A 19,683-nucleotide genomic window follows, 5' to 3' on the forward strand; every position below is an offset into this window, starting at 1 on the left:
GGAGAGTGCAAGCTCGCCGAAGAGAAAACAAAATTAAACAATAAAATAAAAATGGAATTACAAGACAATGTCAGTAAATGTGAAATTTAGACAGTCTTTTGTTGTTTCTGTGCTCTGCAAAATAAATCACAGCAGATCACAGAATATTATGAGTTGGAAGAGACCCACAAGAACCAATGAGACCAACTCTTAAGTGAATGGCCCATAGAAGGATCAAGGCCACAACCTTGATATTATTAACACCATGCTCTAACAAAGTGAGCTAATCTCAGGGTCAATAAATGACCATAAGAACAGGTATTTTTTTCTTTAAACCATGAGGTGAGGGTTAAAAAAAAAATAAGATGAAAAGGCTTTCTCCATTGTGATAAAATCAATCAGTTTTGCCATTTCCTTTAAATGAGAAAAATTGCAACCCAGTAGATTGTGTGGTGTTCAGCCTATGAACACTACTGCTATATGAGCTCAACAAATGTACTTTATTAAAATTTGTGGCAAGTTGCTTAATGTAATTTCATTATTTTCTTATATTTTATTAATTATACATCATTGTAGTAGAATTTAATATGCGATTTTAAGAAGTAAAGAAATTATTTTCTGTATCTCATTTAGATATATTTTAAAAATTAATTTAATTTTTCCAAATGATGCTGGTATATGCACAGTACTACATATCTTTATTATTATGCTCCTGAGTATAGATCAAAAGACAACATGTAAGATTAAGATCATTGTAGAGTGCAGTTTGCCTAATTGATTGCTGCAAGATTCATTGCATCAGGCATACAAATAGAAAAGAAAGCATTCAATTTTGTTGCCCCTGTCTCTAAACATGTAATTCTAAAGCTTTAATTTTAAAAAGTATTCAAATCTCTGCTTGAATCTTATTAAATTCCAGTCAAATTATTTAGGCAGATGTCTAAATGTTTTGGTACTAAGATACTGTTGAGTTGAAGTCTATATTAACAGTAGAAAATTCCAGATACTTAATAACTGGTTGTCTTCTGGACACATACAGCAGCTTTACACAATGTAATTCTTTTATGTAAGGACCCTATCATCTCTACTAATTTTCATTCATAATCCTACTTGTACAAGCCTGTGAAAGAACAGGTGAATGCTAACTAGCATGTGATACGATGGTGTAAAAAGCATCACAAAGAAGCCTCAACTATTGTCTTTATGGTAATAATCAATTCTTGACTGAAGAAAGAATGAGATGCCACAATAGTTTCCTTGAAAAAGGGAAAGGGTACCTCTCTACCCATATTCTTAAAGTTGGAATATCTGTATATCACTTTCAGAGAAAATAACCACATTTAAGTTTACATGGGAGCACTCTATGCTACAGCTCAGAAAATGATGCCTGTAACTATTATATCCCTAGGAAAAAATACTAATGCTGTAGAAAAATAGGGTTTTTTACCATGAAAACTTTTTTATTTCACAAAACTGAAGAAGATATTATTTTCTTGGTAAATTTTTAAGTTAACTATTAAATGTTAAAACCTTCAAATCTTTGTTTCCTGTTCAAAAGTGTTCCTAAGTGCACTCACAGCTAAGTGAAATCCTGTAATTTCTTATGTTACTAGAGAGTGGCTCAGTGTAAAACATTATCTGGTAAAGGGAAAGCTTGCGAAATATATTCCTATGTCTTTTCTCAATCTGCATATTCTAGCTGAATTTGAGTATTTATCAGGCAGAAGCTATAACACTGCATATTAATGTAAACAATTTCTGGAATTCCACTGCTTTGCATACAAATCACATAATATCAGCTACAAATATTTTTGTACTGTTTGGAGATTTAAAGATGATAGATGCTTGCACTGATAGAAAGATTTAATAATTGCTAGCTGTCAAACCTTAAAAGCTATGGAGTGATACATTATTGTTGCTTACTTTTATGTCTTCTCTTTTTAATGAAAAAGATACAGATTGTATTAGTGAAAAGGAAATTTCCCAAGGCAATAGAACCCAATTTCCAGGGCTTGCATACTTAAGGACAACATTTAGTCTTCACATGAAGACAAGCCTCACTTGTGAGGCTTGTATTAAAGTGTAAAGGAAAGGTCTGATTCTTGATTATAAATAGCTAAAGGGATAAATTTCTATATATTTATAGGAAAATAGAAGTTTTGTCTTGTTACTTTAAAGAAAGTCACTTTTTACATTTAAATATTCACACATATATGAAGACACAACCCTCCCTAATCGCTACCCACCGTGTTTTGATGAGTTTTATCTTATCTATGAGTTTCTAATCAGTCTTCCAAGAGGAAAATAAATATTGGAAACAGAGTCCACTTTTACAATGCTTACTCTTCCAACTGGGCTTGAATTCTATTAATCTGTTCCTCCTTTCTTTTTTGTTGTTATTTTATTTTGGTCTATGTGAATTCTTCATCTTGCTGACCACTTCCACATTCATTCCATTACGGTCTTCTCATGACTTAATAGTTCCAATATCTTGGGTTCAAGGTTTACATTACTTTTCTCATTCAGAATCTGGTCCCTAAATTTCAGAAGGAAAGCAGTAAATAAAAGTAGAGAAAATATGAAGTTAATTAGCTCTACGTGAATAGGAATGAAAAGGTGAAGTTTCTTGCCTTAAAATGTTCCAGACCTTGTGAGATTGTAAGGAAACAAGAATAGACATATTAATGCACTGATAATTGCATCAATTAAAATTGTTTAGCCTATTAAAATCTAGAACAAAAAAAATCAGGTATATCTTCATGAAAATATATCTGAAAAAAACACATGTTAATTAAAAGTATAATCTAGAGTAAGAATATTTACTCCATTCTCATAAAATATTGAAAATAAATTATTTTCCATTACAAAATCCCCCCTGTTCCTGTAGTCCAGTTCCAATCAGCACTATTGAGTCAGCCTAGTAGGACACTCGCTCTGTATCGTGAATATGTCCTTGTCCTTACTGGCATTCCAGTTTCTGCATTTAGCAGTTTCTCCTCATCTCAGATTTTTATACTATCTGACAAGCGTGTTCAGCTGAGAAGGTAGGTATTGTTTAATTACTTATTGTTTTCTGAATTAGAGAGCTTGAACCTTGAAGACCTTACTTAGCTCTTCTACTGCATGCTATCTCTTTGGTCATTCACCAATTACTAAAGGATTTTCTAACCTGTTCTGATTTTCTGCCCCAAATAAGTGATATTAGTGTGAGTTTGGAAACAATTATACAACACAGCTCTGGTTTCCATCCAGGAAGATGTGGTGAAGGTCTCACTTACATGAGCAGTCTGTTTGGATAGGTTTCATGCTGTGATGCCATACTACTCATGAGTCACTTTCCTCATACTTCCAATTATTCATTCACCTTCAGAATACCCTATTTTCATGCTTCCCTAGAAACAAGTAGAAGGCAGTGGAAAGCAAAGGGATATTAAATAGCATGAGCATACATGCACTTTTCCTGTAGCTTGACTTCAGTTAATGGGCTAACAAATAATAGCTTCAGGAAATATATTATCTTTTCCTCCCTACTAAGTTGCATTCTGAGTTCCAGCACTGAAATCAAGCATTTATCAGAATACGTGCAGGATGTACTCAGTTATTTTCTGTGAAAATCATAGAAGGAAAGGAAGGGAATTTTTGAAACTCTGAGCTTGTGTGGATGGTACACCTATGTACCCATATCCAGACTTTCCAAAAAACCAAAAGGAAATTCTACAAAGGAGTAAGAGACTATGCATAATATTGTACACAGAAAAATATTCTTATGTTCATGAGAAAGGATGCTTTCTGCTACTAGTTTAATACTTTATATTCATTTGCATTAAGGAAAAAATTACTTAAATGAATAAAGAAGATCTTAAAAAATTACCAAACTTCTGTAGTCATTAGAATGGATGCACCTCAATTTCCTAATTTTAACTATATCAAGAATCAATGTATGAAAAACTATCAATGATAACTTGGATAAATGGGTGAATTTGAGTCAAATGCTATGATGTAAATTGGTGGATTTATGTTATCCAAGAGGAAATTGTTGCTCACAAGGTTTAAACCAGCAAATGGCTGAACAGAAATGCATGAAATGTATCATAACTTATTGCTTTTTGCATCTTATTACAAAGCTTTCATACTTTCTTGGTAATATCACACAGGCAGCTCCTCACAGTACTAACTCCTTCCCAGCACAGCCAACAATTTTCAGCTAACTCACTCTTTTATAGCACTCATCCTCATTGGACACATCTGTGGCCTCTTAAGGGCAAGCCTGTTCCTAATCTTTGGTAATTAGTGCAGCTGCAACTCCTCAGAGGTGAGATTACCTTCTGCACTATCTTTATTTTCTTACATTCTATCCCTCCACATATTGCTATTTCAGAAACAGGGCTTCAAGCTTTGTTACTCATCCTGGTTTCATCTGGGATAGAGTTAATTTTTTCTCAGGAGCTGGTACAGTGTTTTGGATTCAGAATGTTAATAATTGTGGGATCTCAGGATCTGAGTCCTGAGATGCCGGGCCTCCGAGACCACCCTTGGGGGGCCCGGGAGTCCTGGAATGTTGCCAGAAGTGTCTGGTGGCAGGACTTTGACCCTACACGGGAGACGACACCTGTATGAAGATAAGAGGACTTCACCGGGGTGAATGGCGAAAAGATTAGCTAATTAGAGGGTGAGACACAGGGTTTAGGATTTATGTACAGGGGGGTTTAGAGGAGTAAGATGGAGGAATTGGGGTGTGTCCTGTCCTCCTTCTTCTTCCTCTTCTCCTCCATCTTCTTTGGCCACGGTGGCACCTTTGGATTGGTTATTACTGAGAGTGCACCGAGTTATAAGAATAAATGGTATTGGGGAAAAATGATAAATATTGTACATGTAACAATGGGTATAAAGATACGTGGCTGCCCGGGAGGGCAGCCAGTGTGCTCATGGCTGACTGCTGAGCAGATCTCTATTCGGCTGAAAGAACATCTTTTAGATAAACAATTAATAAACATAAAAACCGAAAGAAGAACTGAAGCCTCTTCTCGTCCTTCGATACGCGGGCTGCCCCAAGGCCACCTCGGGCCTTTCCAGGCCCCTCAAACAGCCGAAAAATCCGGACAAATAATATTCATGTCAATTTGCTTTTTGTTAAGTTGTATTTATCCTAAGTCTAAGGCTTTTTTTTTTGTCTGTGCACATGCTCTGCCAGTGATCAGGTACACCTAAGAAAAACAGGAGAGAGCATCGCTGGGATGGGCGACCTGAATTGGCAAAAAGGATATTCTACACCATAGTATGTTATGCCCAGTATATGAACTGGGAGAGTTTCCCAGAATGCTGGCCAGTCTAGGTATAGGAATGTGCTCTGGCATTAGTCAGCAGGTCAGTGCATCTCTTGTTGGTTTTTTTGCTTGTTTGTTTTTTGTTTTTCCTTTTCCCATTTATTATTATTAATATTGTTGCTGTTCTTGTTGTTATTATTTACTATTATTACATATTAGTTTATTATCTATTAACAAACTGCTTTTATCTCAACCTACAAGTTTTATTTTTGATTTTCCCCCCCATTCCACTGTGGGAAGAGCTTGGATAGGGGGTGTTGACTGAGTGTCTGTATGGTGTTTACTACCAGTTGGGCTTGAACCCTGACAGTACTGAAGAGTCAAAAGCCTTCCAAACAGACCATATAACTGCAGCTCCAGATCTGGTCTCAAAATTGTCTCAAACTAGATATAAGGCAAAATTTTTGACTATGAGGGTAGTGAAATACTGGAACAGCTCTCTGTTCCAGAGAGGTGGTAGATGTCCCATCCCTGAAAATATTTCAATGGACAGGACTCTAAGCAATCTGATCTATTTGAAGATGTCCCTGCTTATTGCAGAGGCTTTGAATTAGATGGCCATTATAGATCCCTTCCAATCTAGATCATTCTGTGATTCTGGGGATATATACTCTTTGTGAACTTTGATTATTTTACTTTATTCAATATTTCTTTACCCCTAGCCCCATAAATTGCCTTCCTTTTTCCTCAGAAATAAATATGGAGCAAAGAAATACTAACACGATGGTCAGTCTACCTACTTAGGAGAACAGAGTTCTGCATTCCCTCCTATTTTCCTGTTTGCAAACATATGTCACAGTAAGTACAGTTCTCTACCCATTGGACACGTTCCACCAGTGAGTCTTGTATTCTACTACTTTGCTCTGCAAGCTTCTTTTATTGTGATATCACTTGGCCCTGCAATGAATAAAATAATATATAAGTTATTTCCCCTGGGGATTGATGGCTAAACCATTTGTATTGATTGGTTAATCCTTGGAGCAGTACATACCTGTGGTGGGTTATGCTGTGTAAAGCAATGGGGTCTGGGTAGATCTGTAGACTGACAAGATGTGGGAAAGCAGGATGAGATCTAAATATCAGAGGTTAAAAAGAACTAGGACGTTTTCAAAAGGATGCAGAAAAGGCTCCACATTGTCCATTTCAAGGTAAACCACTGTAAGCTTTTAAAGTAGAATAATTAGGAAATATTAAAACTCTAAAAGAATCTAGAACCATGGAAGCTTCAGGAATCTGTAAAAAAAACAGCATTGTTACAAGATGATGTTCATCAAACTGATTCCTGTAAGTCAGAGCTCATTACCTGAAGTTGTGACAACATAAGAAAATGGAAGACATGTCATTGGTAAATTGATATGATGGTGTTTAAAGCTACATGATCAGGTCAGTTTGTTTGTGGTTTTTTGGTTTTGTTTTTTTGGGGGGGGTTGGGGTTTTGTTTTATTTTGGGATGTTTTTTGTGGGTTTTGTTTTTTGTTTTTTTTTTTTGTTTTTTTTTTTTTTTTGTTATACAAATGATCTCTGCACTATGTTGCTTGTCTGGTGTAAAGTTACAAATAGCTGTATTTTCAACAACTGGTCAGAGAGACACCTGAGTAATGATAAGATAACCTTGCTGATGAGCTCAGAATACAGCTACTTCAAGTGCCAGGGAATTATTAACAAAAGCCTGTTATGTCTTTGTTTCTGGAACACTTGTTCTAAAGTAGTGAATCATGAGAAAAAGTCCCTACACTCATTAAACAATATTTTTTTCTGAACATTGTCTTTTATAAATAAAAGTATTTCCAGGTCTACACCAATTAAAATATCTGGAGCTGTAACTGGGGATGCAGTTATCTCTCCACAGCACAATGAAATAAAAGTTAAACAATGAGCAATAGGTGCTGCCATACACCTCTCAGCAGAGATCTGGAAAATGCACAAAGAAATGATTACAAGGAGTATCACTGCCATTGCTCAGGCTGTATTGCACTGAATAATACACAGTGAAAAGAAAAAGAAATTATTCCCCTCTGTGATCCCACAGTCAGCAGATATTTTGTTGATGTAGTACCAGCCAGACAAAAAAGGTGTTTGATCTTACATGAGCACACGCCCAAAGGCCTTTAATCTGTCACAGTCATTAATGCCAATGACGTTTCCACTGACCTGCTAGAATTCTTTAACTCTTTCTAGACAACATTTTTTGACATATCCATCCTTCCAATTAAATCTGATGATCACTTGGTTGAGTGAATATTCTCAGGAGCAAAGAGAAAAAGTGTTCTCCATTGTCTTTTAAATTACAGATCATGATGATGGCCACGTGACACTTAATTAGCAAAATACTGAGTGGAATGCATTTTGTAATTTAGCTTCCAAATGACCTTTATATTAGAGAAGTCAGTGATATGTGGGCAAGTATGGCACTAAATGTGTCAGAAGAGCTAGAAAGAGACAAAATATTGCATTCTATACTGGTAAAGATTTAGAAAACTAAATACATGACAGTATACTTTTGTACTTTTACCTCTCCTGAATGTTTTAAAGACAAGTATCTTCATTTGGCAGTCAGAGAATTATTTTTTTTCTTGTGCCATGTGTACAAAGCAAGAAAGAAATTCTATATAATTTCTAAAATTCACTAAAACATTGAAAAAACTGAGGGAGAGATGTTTACCTGTCTCTATTAAACAATCTCTGAGGCTTTCAGGAAGAAAAGCTGAGATGTACTCTATCTCCTTGTGGGTTTATGTGTAAATCTTTCTGAAGTGTAAACAGACTAGGCATAGGATGACTTATTTTGACCACCATCCTCAGCAACACCACATGCTGTGCAGACAAAGCCTTTGAAAGGTTCAGTGTCAGTTATTAAGGAGACAGATGGGATTTGCAGCCAGCCTGCACTCCAGATAACCTCACAACAGTGATGTTGAGAGTCATGAAGTTACTGGGCTTGCATAGTTTTACAGCCATGGATGTGAACTTACAGGCATCATCTGGCACCATTCTGAGCTAAACCATACAAAAATTTCAGCCACTTTTCTTCACAAGGCCAGGTATAGGATCCTGACAGCTCTGGAGATGGCAGTTCTCCATTTTGCAGATTTCATATCAGAATGTATACTGGAATGGAAATGTGCAAAGAAATCACTTCCTTCCACAACTACATAGCAGAAAGGTGATTGGACATACCTAAGTTTTTGTAGGTTTTTTATTTCTATTACCAGCATATAGAGACATATACTAGAGCCGGAATAAAGGTCCTCTCTACCCAATTGACATTTTCACAGCTATGGGTGACCTTTCTGTTCTTCAGTTAGTATTTTCAGATCACCTTGCCCCACGTTGTCTTGTCAAAGTCACAACTGAAAAGGGAAAAACAAGAGCCCCAAAGCCAGATTATAAATCTAGGCAGAACATGTCTGTTTTATTGAAGGGAAGTGCTTCAAGCTATCTCCTGTCCTCATGTCTGCCAAGTTCAACAGGATGAGAGATAGACAGCAGACACTAATGAGTGGCAGACCTTCACACAGAAGATAATGAAGTGTATTGAGAAAAGTAAGGAAATCAAAGAATTTTTAAATATTAAGAGAAAACAGAAATTTTCCAAACGTCAGTGTATAAGGTACTGACTTTCCATTATATGTTGTGAGACAGCAAACATCATGGCTCAGGGAAACAGCACCTTCTAGTCAGTCATTCACTTGTGCCCCATATAAATATTTTCTTCTTTAGTATGTTCTCCTTCCTTCATGATGCTTCTGCACAAGTGTAAGTCTACCACACTATGCAGTAGACGGCAATGCTCAGTAGAAAGTACATTTTTGCCTCACTTTCACTTTTTCCTGTTTATGACCATGGCATACAGCTACCATAATTCCTCCAGGAATTATGGGGCTATCTGCTCCCCTGCTATGTGGTATTCACATTCTCTGAAAAAATTCCTTTGCCCAGAATTTTTCTCCTGGGAAGCTGAGTAGCCTCAGAGAAAAAGAAAACAAATCTTATCTGCTTTGCTTCTCCTGTGTTTTCCTCATGTGGAATGTGTTTGGAGATTTCCCTAATAAACTATTAGTTTATTAAACTTGGACTAAACAATTTAAATTATTTTAATTTTTTTTTTTAATTGTTTGAACCTTTAAATTCTATTTAAAACCTTTTACCTAAACCACTGGTCAAGTTCAGGGCTACATTTGGAAAGGAGTCCATTCTGAACCTTGTGAATCAACAGAAGAGTCTGCCTTACTCCTTTTTATCCTTGCCCTTTCACATCATTACCCTTTTCCATTCCTAGTCTCCATGCAGATAATTTTGGGCTGATTTTAATCTGAGTTTTCTCTGTGTGCTATAACAATTTAATAAGTAGTAGAGTGAACAATAGTAGTAGACTTACCAACAATTTTTTATTTTCGCTTTTGTATTAAACTTTTGCTGGTGATCTCTTGAGTGACCTGAAAGACCCACTTCTGACAAAGGATCACAGGCAGCAGGCAATCTGAAAAAAAAAAAATAGAAAATCCAGTCTCTTCACATGTCAATGACAAGGAAGAAGAAAAAAGGGATTTTATTTCCCCAGTTATATTGAAATTAGGCTATCAGTTCTGGTGGTGGGAGGTCTACCCAAGCCTTCTCTGTTTAAGTGTCTGTCAAGCATAGTATGAAACACATATATGCACAAATATATTAACCTGCTGGAGCTTCTGAATGTCTTCTCAGCATGATGTGCAAATGCTGCTATGCTCTGTTAATCTAAATCTGTGTAAAGTATAAGAAAAGTAATGTTCCATATACTGCAGTAATAGACATATTATGTGAATCTTGCATTCAACCCATTCTATGAAATATTTAACTATTATCTTGGGTATTTTCAAAGTCATAGGAAAGATGATGAAGAATAAAAGGGATCTGCAGGGGTTTTGTACATGTTCTTAATTTGGAAATGGAAAAGTGCTGTCTGACAGCTATCTTTTGCAATATTATCATAAGAGGGTTCTAGATTCTTTAGGTTAGTTAGCAAATTTTTCTCTGGTTTGAGTCTTTTTTACTTAATCAGTATGCAGAAGCAACATAGCATATTGGTATGTCTACCCCAGGAGTGACTTCTAGATGCCATTGCATTATAAATCATTGAAAAAGCACTAAATTCATAATGACTCTTACATTAAACTCACTGAATAGATTATAGTACATTTAATGGCCCATGCCCATCCTATTTATATTTTCAGTGACACTTACAGTTGGAGAGTTGTCATTTCCACAGTTTTCTTTATATATAAGTGGATTGTATTGCTTCTCACCTTGTTGTATGTTCATGGTTTTGAGTAGCAGCTTTTTGTAGGTCTTCTCTGTAAAGGATAAAAGCTCGTCCTCCCCATCATTATTTCTCCTTTGAGTTCTCTGAAAAAAAAAATGCTTTCAAACATTCTCCTCTCCCTCTAAACATAAAGACAACAAAGAACAAAATGAAAATACAACTCCCTTCCCCCAGTATTAGCTTTCCCTTCCTTTGGTAAACCCTAGTGGTTTGAACTACCATTAAAAGGAACTTGCTTTTTTTCTACTTTAAGCCTTCCTTATTAAGTGAGAGTTCTGCAGATCACAGAGCTACAAGTCAGTTGCAGAATATATGTTGTGGTAAGTAGAATTAACCTCTTGACCTTCAATTCTCCTCTCCTGTGATGCACACAGATATTTCTCTAACCGTGAAGATGTTTTTACTGACAAACAAAAGATAACTTTTTGCCACTATTTCTCACTGAAAGTTGAGCTAGTAGTCCGCAGAATTCAAGTTTTTAGGCTATTTCAGCTGTATTTAGTGAAATTAAAGTTGCACATTTCTACTAAATATCTATCTTCTCAATGGCAAAAATGCATCCATACTTATGTATCCACCCCATTTTGACTTGGAAAAAATTGGCAAATTTATATTAAAAACCAGGTTTGTTGTACTTGTTTATTAGCCCTTATAAAGGTGTATTTGCAAGCATTTACATGCATTTCTTAATGTTTTGGTTTTTTTTTTTTTAAAGTATACACATGATTTTGCAGAAAATAGCTGGAAATGAAGCTCTGGCTGTCAAAAAGAGAAAGCTACAATCTATTTTTAAAAAACAGTAACAGAAAATAAATTATTTGAATAGTTCTGTTAGGGATCATTTTGCAAAATCTGAAATTCAGGTGAATGCAGAAAAGCTTGACAATACTTTAAACCTAACATAATCAAGCCAAAATATTTCAGAAGAAAAACTTCCTATGTTTCCAAGGAATGGAAACAACAATATATTGAATAACATAAAGAAATAAAAGCTATTTTGTTATTGGTAGCATTAGGACAAAGAATGAACTTACGCTGTAAATGATGACCTATGTCTCCTTGTCACAAATGTCACCGATTCATTATGTAGTAAAGACAACAGAGGATCAAATTTTTGTGTGTAATAAAAAATTTGTTTCTTTGCTGAGTGAGAAAGAAAGCAGTAAAATTTTAATAATATTCCAGGATATTTTTCTGACCAATTTAGGGAACAATTACTTGTTAATTTCCCGTTAATATGTGGGAAATTATGTAAATTGTGTAACTAAACTAACTTCTATAATGCTTCCAAGGAGATGTTTGTGTTACCCTTTATTTCACTGTTTTAAATGAAGGTAGAAGAAATAAAGAGATTTGTTCAGATAATAATTTTTAGCCTGTTTGTAAGACTTTAAATTTTCTTAAAAAGAAAATAAAAATCAATTGACTTAGAAAAGCACTGTGTGAAAAACATTGCCTTGCCAAGACAGGTATATATGAATCTCTGAGGCATTTGCATGTTTTACATTTCACAGTAATGCTTATTTTACTTGTTGAACATAACTACAAAAAACAAAATCTCTCAGACTGTGATAGTACAAGAGGACACAATTTGTACTTCTGCAAAACTATGATACATTATTTTGGGTTCCTCACTGTACAATTAGAAACTTTAGAAAAGTGGCATATTTGAATATCTGTTGGGAAGATACACATACTTTCAAGCAACCAAGTTTTCTACAATAGGTAAATCTTGAAAGGTCTTTGGGCTCTTCATTGTATGACACAATTGTACTCTAAAAGGCCCTAAGTACTGGACAAAAAAAACCCACTATTCCTCTTGTACAATCATTGTAACTACTGGAATAGCCTCTCCATCCAGTTAACAGATCTTAACAATTTACTGTGCTAACCCTGTCATGTTATTTCTACAAGCACATGTTCTTAGCCCACGAGAAGGAGAAGTAATATGACTTCAGCCTCTAATGAATGACTGGAACCAGCTTACTGTTGTTCTGTAGCAATGTTTCCAAACAATTTCTATTATTCTTTGTAATGTTTTGTGACTTAGTAAGCTTCTGCAGCTTAATAGTGAAAAAGTTTTTTGTTGTTTTTTTTTTTTTAAGTGGTGTTTCCACAAGGACACCAAAAGTTAATTTTTACATCGTGTTAATACATATAAAATTTCTTGGCAAAAGAGAAAATCCCTATCAAAATATGGATGAATATATTTAATAAATGAAATTTTATATAATGTAGTTAAATTAAAGGCAAATTTTCCTCAGGTGAAAATATCTGGTTTTAAGCTAGTCATGCAACATTTGAGAGACAGTTCATTTCTTATTAATTTCTGCAATGAATTTTTTTTCTGAAAAATCTTGCAGGGTTTTCAAATAGCTTTACTTTTTTTCTTTCAGGGAAAATATGCGATTGTTTCTTCTGCTAAGAACAGTGAGAGCACAGGAGAAAGGAAGATCATCTGCGAAGACTGTCCCTTATAAACACAAAGAGGATCTGTGCAGGTATAAATAAATATATATATATATATATATATATATATATACACATATATATATACATGTAGTTTATGGAACATTTGGTGCAATTTGGTGTTGGCAGCACAGCAGATGTGGGACTGAATAAGAAATTTGAGCAAGAAGAAAAAAATGTATTATGTAAATATTTATTACATTTCTGAAACAAGTGATCAGTTACTTTTTTTTTTCTCTAAATGGTGAATAACCTGGTTGTATCATTAATGCAACATATACATCCCTAGTTCTAAGCTGGATGTGAATTGTTGTTCTCTTTTCTGGGCTCTCAAGATAATCTCATAGGTTTTATTCTGCACTTCTCATTCAGTCATTTTCTTCTCTGGTCAGCCTAGATTTTATTATTCTATCTGGCCTATTGGCTACTGTGTAATAAGAGCTGCTTTGCAATTTGACACAGAGAATACACCTTTCTTAATCCTTTCCTAAAAAATGCTGAAGCATCTGAAAACATGAAGGCTTAGGGCCCAGGTCTCACAGCCAGTTTGTAGTCATTTGGAGCCAGATAGATTAGACAAGCTGTTCACATACAATAAATTCAAAGTGTCAGACTTGCTGTTGACGTACAGAATAATTCTGTGATGTCGAATACTCGGTGCAGACACGACAGATGCAAAGTATGACAACAAGGTCCACGGCACCTCTGAGATGCCTTGAGCTGGAGGTGTTACCCTTCCTTTCCCATAAGTCAGGTTTTGTTTAAGAATCATGGGAATAGGGAAAAATGTCCCAAGACATTATTTACTCAAGAATAATCTCTCTTGTTGCAGCAGCCTTTTTTCATATCACTTTCTATCTTCATATTCCTAATTGAATTTTATGCAGCATTTAAATTTTCTTATAATATAAATGTTCTTATTTACCTATTCTTTTAACAGTATTTGTTGTGTATTTGGGTAATCTGGGTCATAATATTTTGTCAAATATTTCAGCATATGATGAACCCAGTTTAAAGGGATTTTTTTCCACACTCAGTGACAGAAATCTGAATTTGACTTTCCATTTTTTCTAAGCTTTCTTTCACCTAAACCTTATTTGAAACCTGGTTTTTGAGTTTGAAATAATAGAATTCTCAATAATTTTATCAAATTCTTCAAAAAATCCTCCTTCTGATATTTGTCTTATTTATTTAAAATTTTATTTTGTTTCTAATTTCTACATATAAGTTTGATTTTAATTCCTTTTATCCTCATTCTTCTATAAATCTTATCTGTTCAAGAATCATTTTCGCTGCTCATATGTACTCACCATGGTAAAAATTTTATCACTAAATATGAAATCTAAGCTTTCTAAACTTTTCTAAGCATTATATGTCAATGTGTTACATGTCTGCATTTCCTTCATACCATCAAGTTTAGATGTCACTCTGACCTGTATGTCAGCACTCAGTTTTATTTAATTGGCTTTTATTTGTCCTAAAAACTGTATTGACTCCAGAGACTGTAAGATGTTTGCAAGATAAAATTATGGTAATGTTCTATTTGTAAGTTTGGTGCTGTTGAGGTAGAATAAAGACAATATTGAACAATCAAAATAATAGATTTCAGTTATGTTACAGAATAAATGGCAACAGCTGAATATAGAACATGGGAGGTGAAAAGGTACACTTGTCTTTTCTGTTCAGAATTGGTTTTCACAAGATGAAGCCATTAACATCTGCAATCTGGCTTCCTGCCAAGCCAAGAAACTTATGAACAGGAGAGCAAATAAATACAGACTTTTCTTTCTGGAAATGATTTTGTGGTTATTATTAAAAAAATGCTAAATGTGCATCTTGTTTGTTCTTGTGTGCAAGAATATAGTAAATAATAAACTCTTCTCTCTGCTTAGATAGACAGGTTTCATAAAAGAGCAGTATTTAGCTGACTGATCTTTAGTAGTTATAGCTGTCCACCTGCTTGCTTTGTTTTTTATAACATGAAAAATTATATTTGTTTCTTTTAGGTTAAAATCAGAGTTCCACAACAACAAATTCCTAACTCTGAAATTAAAGCTTGTCTAACATGCTTTCATCAATGCTAGGTGATGAAACTTCAAAATTGCCTTCTCACTTATAGTTCTTGAATATACCACATTCAGGCTACTGAAGTTAATTCGTCTTCATGCTTGCTCAGTAGTTTTGCTTTCTGACCAAAAAATTAATAATCACTTCTTGTTTCTCTTCCTTTACAATCATTTCACATATCCTCATGAAGAGGCATAAAGACAGTTTTAACATGATTCATTCATCCTGTTATGCATGTAGATGTTGAATTTTTCTGGGTTCCTTATCTGGTGTGGAACTTCAATAACTTTCCTTCCTTGTTTCTCTCTACCCTTCAAGTTTTAATTTAACTTCTGGTGTAAAGCAATACTTTGGCTGAATTAAAAAGGAGAACTGTAAGACAGGGGGTGTACTCTGCTGAATGTTAGATATACCACAATGCAAAGCAGTAAATATTAAAGAAAAGCATCCATGAGACAGATCATAAAAGCTAATAAAGACATACATGTGATTCTCTATCTGAATCTAATTCTAAGAAAAAAACAAGTAGGTCCAAAGCAGAATGCTAAACCTCTAAAAATATTTACCTCTTTGTGTACAGCATACAGGTTATGTAGACTTCAGTGTATATGGCCTATATATTCTTTTAATATTTTATTCATCACAGTAGATAAATTAATAATTATATTACTTTAATGACTGTCTGACTATTCAATAGATATTTATGCACATGAACCTGTATACTTACTTAGAATAAAGGAAGAAATAAGTTTTTGAAGAAAATAACAATAGAAAAAAGAAAATGCATAAATTGCCTTTTGAAACAAGGGTAATTTCTGCTTGGATAGAACACAAATTAATTGTGCAAAGCAGCAATGAGAAAAGGCTCTCTTTTTTTATATATTTTACATTTTTAAGGGAAAAAAAGGAAACAAAACATTCCAAGAAAGCATGGCACTTTCAATTTCAGATTACAAAATATGCTAAAATGATTATAAATGCAGATGACTTGAAACTGGGGGGTGTGGCTGACACACCTGAAGGCTGTGCTGCCATTCAGTGGGATCTTGATAGGCTGGAGAGCTGGGCAGAGAGAAATCCAATGAGGTTCAGCTGGGGCAAGTGCCGGGTCCTGCACTTGGGGAGGAATAACCAGGTTATAAAGCTGACCATGAGCTGGCAGTGCCGCTGTGGCCAGGAGGGCCTGTGGTATCCTGGAGTGCATCAGGAAAAGTGTGGCCAGCAGGTCAAGGGAGGTGATAGTGCCCCTCTGCTTGGCCCTGATGGGGTCTCATCTGGAGGGCTGTGTCCAGTTCTGGGCTGCTCAGTACATGAAAGACAAAGAGCTACAGGAGAGGGCCCAGCAGAGGCCACAAAGACGATGAGAGCATCTCTTATGAGGAGGGACTGCGAGAGCTGGGCCTGTTCAGTCTGGAGAAGACTGAGGGGGGATCCCATTAATAAATATAAATATCTCAAAGGCTGCTGCCAAAAGAATAGTGCCAGACCCATTTCTGTAATGCCAGCCACAGGATCAAGAGTAAGAACCATAAATTGCAACACTGGAAGTTCCATCTCCACATGAGAAAGAACTCTACATTGAGGGTGGCTTAGCACTAGAAGAGTCTGCCCAGGGAGGTTGTGGAGTCCCTCTGCTGGGGATTTAAAAAACCTGGACATGCTTCTGCGTCACCTGCTCTAGGTGACCCTGTCTTGGTAGGCTGTTGGATTGGAAAATCTCCGGAGGTTCCTTTCAGCCCTAAAATTTCTGTCATCGTATGAATTATAATTTAGGTATTTTTTCTTGCCTTTTTTATATTCTCACAGATGTCCAGGAAAAGTTATTACAAATAAATAATTTTCAATATATATTCCTTAAGAAAAATATGCATTTTTTACCACTCTAACACAACCACAGCCAGATAAAAGTTCTTGCTGCACAACTTTAAATTTCATTTTGCTGTTTATATTCTATTTATTTCAGACAGATTTACATGCATTTAAAAGCAAATGCAACTTGCATTTGCAAATGAAAGTCATTGCCAAGTCCAAACCAATGCATCACTACTCTACAAGAGCTGTTCACTTTTCAGAATCAGTTCACATGACTGGGTCCTAAGGGTAAAAAAATAACAGATACTAAAAGAAAAGAAAGAAGAGAAATGCTAAGCATTCTTAGTGGTGCATTATGATTATTCATAAAATAAATGGTTTAAAGTACATATTGTTTTCTTATTAAACTAACACACTGTTTATATGAATATAAGATACATTGTATAATAGCATAATAAAATTGAAATGGGACAGATAGCTGTGTTGGAATAAGTATTGCTTCAGTGGTGCATGCTGACTTATGGAATACTAATGACAGCTGAAGTAACATTTTTTGCTTCAATGAGTTAGGCTATCAGCATCCTGGAAGCTACCTCCGTGAGCATGCTTTTGTCTGTTTCAGTATTTAAAATATTATGGTATTTACCTGTATGCTAAGTATAGGATCTAAGAAAGCATCCATCTCTTTTTTGTTCTTCATTTTGTTTTCTAAATTTTTTAATGCAGACATAATCTTACATTTCAGTTGTGAAATTCAAATGTGAGCTATTGTAAGAATTACTGTAAGTATAATGTAGAAAAGTGAGGCTTTCAGGGGCTTTGCCTGTCCCTTTGATTTCTTGTGTGTTTGTGGGAGTCTTGGTTTGGGTTTGGGAGGTGTGTGTGTGTTTCAACATGTATGCTTAAATGCTCCCTATTCTGATGTTCTGTTTTGGCTTTTTGAGTGGGTACAGGGACTTTCTACCCATAGCAAAGCCTTGTGGAATACCTGCAGGGAGATATGGCATGATAACTGGCAAGTTGAATATGATTCAGAAACTGTACGCATCCTGTGCTAGTGGATCTCCTTTTAGCTCAGGGGTAGTTCTCTACTGTTTGGATTACACTGTACCTCAACAGTTTGAATCCTCAAGAGAGGAGCTATGGTTTCATGCATCTACTGCTGATTTGGCAGTGATTTAATCTGTTTTGTTTTTTAATGGCTTTTAGTTAAGCATTTGTGCTCCTCAAACATTTAGAAAACTGAGCATCAAGAAATGGCCCATGTAGACAATGTCATTGTTATTTTTGCAATGCAGAGCCAGACCTTGTTTAGCCTCCTTTCACTCCCTGTCCAACCATCTGAGTGATGATTTCATTGATCTACATTAAATTGAGCTGTGCAAATGGAGGAAAAAAATTATGAATCTCAGGAGGAACATTCATTGAGATTTTAATTCCTAGCCATTCCACAAGCCTGACAAATTTTGATGCTAAATGAAAAAAAGGAAAAGTTGCAAAAAAATCCAACCAACCAAATAAAATGGAAAACCACAAAAACCAACCATCCTACAAAAAAAGTGAAAAAATCCCCAACCTTCCAGCATTTTTCTCTAGTGAACACCAGAATGGTAGAAAATATTCAAGTAGCAGTTTAATGTGGTCTAGATTCCTTCCTTTTTAGTCAAATGTCTTTCTTTTCAAAATAAATCTGATGATTATTGTCAAATCATTTTGCCTTGAAATTGCCTCGAAATCTACAATGATGTAAAAAAGTACACATTATTGTTTTCTGAATTTATTTAAAAATTATTAGTATCACCTACACCAATTATTTCAATACTTGTAATTTTAGCTGCACTAAAGGAACTGAAGTTTGTAAACTCTACAGTAGCTTAGCTGTGAATGCTGAGGAGGTATCTGCTGTCAAGTTTCAGGTACTTCTTCAGACATATACAAGAAAATATGTAAGCTGGAATTCATTGAATATTGCTCTACAAGTTAGAAAATGAAATAATCATATAAATTGTTCATTCTGGGCTACTTTTCAAAGTAAAGAAGATGAACTGTCTCTAGAACATGCTTCAACTGACCTACGTAAAACGTCTAAAACTACATTATGAAAAGAATTGCTCACTGGAGGCCTCTGGTATCCAGGGATTAGCAAATCAGGCAACATTCCATCATAGACACCTGTGACATGGATAGTCAGAAAAAGAATGTGAACCTCAACTTGAGATCTTACTCCTTTATAGACAGATGTTTAAGAAATTTACATATTTGGAGCTAGGCCATTATTTTAATTGGTTGGTGGGGAAAAAGGTCAGTAAATTAGGAATTTTCCTTACTTCCTAAATTTCAGGAAGATATTTGTGGAATAACGCATGAATTTCATATATCGGGTTTCTATTTGGTTCATACTCTCTATGTCTTTTGTAACATAAATTGATCCTGGTGAATTGTCTGATAGACACAATCTGATCTGAAAATAGCAATTTAAATATTAGAAACATCTCAGATACATCTACTTGAATTTATGCAAGCATGGTCACACATTATTTTAGCTACAGCTGACATGCACTTAGAGCTCCTTGCATTAATTATGTGTATTTTATATGTTTAAGATTCTGTCTCCACCATGGTAGACCTAGATATTACAGTTGACATTTAAAGCAAACTCCCAGCTCCCTGGTTAGTGCATCTTATTTATAGAACTGCCTCAAATATTTTGCTTCTTTTTACCCAATGTAAAAA

The 19,683-nt window shown here is 35.1% G+C and overlaps 1 long non-coding RNA gene across 1 annotated transcript; it reads left to right on the forward strand.

The window, feature by feature from the left end:
• The first annotated feature begins 5,199 nt into the window (after nt 1–5,199).
• Nucleotides 5,200–10,926, forward strand: LOC135452625 (uncharacterized). The gene is made up of 3 exons (XR_010441668.1): nt 5,200–5,343; nt 5,995–6,101; nt 10,856–10,926. It is a non-coding gene; the product is annotated as an uncharacterized LOC135452625 (long non-coding RNA).
• The last annotated feature ends 8,757 nt before the right edge of the window (nt 10,927–19,683 follow it).

Source organism: Zonotrichia leucophrys, chromosome 1, assembly GCF_028769735.1.
Source record: "Zonotrichia leucophrys gambelii isolate GWCS_2022_RI chromosome 1, RI_Zleu_2.0, whole genome shotgun sequence".
Lineage (NCBI taxonomy): Eukaryota > Metazoa > Chordata > Aves > Passeriformes > Passerellidae > Zonotrichia > Zonotrichia leucophrys.